Source organism: Schistocerca piceifrons, chromosome 1 (assembly GCF_021461385.2).
Source record: "Schistocerca piceifrons isolate TAMUIC-IGC-003096 chromosome 1, iqSchPice1.1, whole genome shotgun sequence".
Taxonomy (NCBI): domain Eukaryota; kingdom Metazoa; phylum Arthropoda; class Insecta; order Orthoptera; family Acrididae; genus Schistocerca; species Schistocerca piceifrons.
This window is the reverse complement of record NC_060138.1, coordinates 125847708-125850081: the sequence shown is the minus strand read 5'-3', so window position 1 is coordinate 125850081 and position 2374 is coordinate 125847708.

Below are 2374 nucleotides of genomic sequence, written 5' to 3'. Positions count from 1 at the left end.
ATACTCTCTGGTCACAGATGCTACAATGCCTCGCCATCGCTGCTATGTTACATACGTGTTTCAATTGGTGGCACCAACGTGAGCGTGGTACAGCTATACCAGTGGCATGATCGGCCTCAAATGTTCAAGTGTGTGTGAAATCTTATGAGACTTAACTGCCAAGGTCATCAGTCCCTAAGCTTACACACAACTTAACCTAAATTATTCTAAGGACAAATACACCCACCCACACCCGAGGGAGGACTCGAACCTCCGCCGGGACCAGCCGTACAGCCCATGTCTGCAGCGCCTCAGACCGCTCGGCTAGCCGGCCGCGGTGGTCTAGCGGTTCTAGGCGCTCAGTCCGGAACCGCGCGACTGCTACGGTCGCAGGTTCGCATCCTGCCTCGGGCATGGATGTGTGTGATGTCCTTAGGTTAGTTAGGTTTAAGTAGTTCTAAGCCCTAGGGGACTGATGACCACAGATGTTAAGTCCCATAGTGCTCAGAGCCATTTGAACCATTTGATCCGCTCGGCTAATCCCGCGTGGCGATCGGCCTCAAGTTGGCAGTTCTTTAAGATGATTCAGAATGGAGTTGAAGATGAAAATGGTGACTGCTGGCTGGAGGCTGCGCTGTTGCCTCTGATGAGTATTGGGAAACGGGACTACATTAGGCGTGGTCAGCACCTCAAGAGATCTGGGAAAGGGAGGTCGGTGAAATTCGTTAGTGAGGTTATAGCGGGTGGGTGTGGGACCATACATGTGAAATAGCCAGCGTCATGGGCAGGGAAACGGCTTTTTATGATAAAATATGACAAGAGCTCCTCTCTCTTAAAAGTATCTCCACCAGCGTAGAGGCTTCTGTGCCATGTCTGTGGCAAATAGAATGTGCCACGCTGAAGTGCACAAAAAACATGGTATCATCTGTTGTAAAAACAAATCATCGTATGTCCACTGAAGAGACCTCCATACGGAGGACATGAAAGACATGGCATAGAGAAACAACTGGAACAGTTGAAAACAAATCAGTCGCCATTTACAGTCATCCACTGCCCAGTGGCGTCGATCTTTACACCATCTCCAGTGTCACTTAGCATGAAGTACAGAAATGTGTCGCTTATGGGGCGCTGGTCCACCATTGTACCACTTTCTTGCCAACTTCCCACACACAGTCACTGTGTTGGCTTTACTGATGGGAAGCCCATCAGTGATTCTCTCCGCTTATTTCGCACCGTTTTTACAATGTTTTTCGGTCTCTGTGGGTCTGTACATGAGGTCTACCTGGTCTCAGCTTAGCTGTTGTTGTTGGTGTCTCCTTTTCATAATCACGTCGCCAACAGTCGACTTGGCCAACTAGAGAATGGTTGAAATGTCCCTAATGCATACGTTACTTAGGTGACAGCCAATGAGTAGTCCAGATTCGAAATCACTTAGCTCTTGTTAACGATCCATTCTACTGTCACTGCTTCTCTACAGACAAGTATCTCTGCCTTCTTTTATAATGACTGATGCGCCTGTCGTGACATCTAGCGATCCGTTTCGAATTACATAGGGATGTCTGGATACTTCTGATCAGGCAGTGTACACTGCGGTCACAAAGGTCATCGCATATCTCCTGATATCGTGTCGGACATCATTTGCACCGTGTAGTCCATCAGGTGTTTGTGGAATGGACTCAACAGGTCGCTGGAAGACCCCTGCAGAAATAATGAGCCATGCTGCCCCTATAGCCGTCCATAATTGCGAAGGTGGCGCCGGTGTAGGATTCTGTGCACGAACTGACCTTCCGATTAGGTTCCACAAATCGATGTGATTCATGTCGGGCGATCTGGGTGGCCAGATCACCCGCTCGTACTGTCCGGAATGTTCTTCAAACTGTGGCCCAGCGACATGGCGTATTGTCATCCATAAAAATTCCATCGTTGTTTCGGAACATGAAGTCCACGAATGGCTGTAAATGGTCTCCAAGTAGCCGAACACAACTGTTTCCAGTCAATGATCGGTTCGATAGGACCGGAGAATCCATTGCATTCTATGTAAACACAGCCCACACCATTACGGAGCCACTACCAGATTGCACAGTGCCTTTTTGACTCCTTGGTTTCATGGCTTCGTGGGGTGTGCGTCACACACGAGCCCTACCATCAGCAAACTGAAATCCAGTCGTCTAGGGCATAACAGATACGGTCACGAGCCCACGAGAGGCGCTGCAGGCGATGTCGTGCTGTTAGGTAAGGCACTCCCGTCAGTCTTTTGCTGCCATAGTCCGTTAACGAAACATTTCGCCTCACTCACCTAACGGAAACGTCCGTCGTGCGCCCCACATTCATTTTCGCAGTTATTTTCCGCGGTGTTGCTTGTCTGTTAGCACTGACAATCTACTTAAGCGCCGCT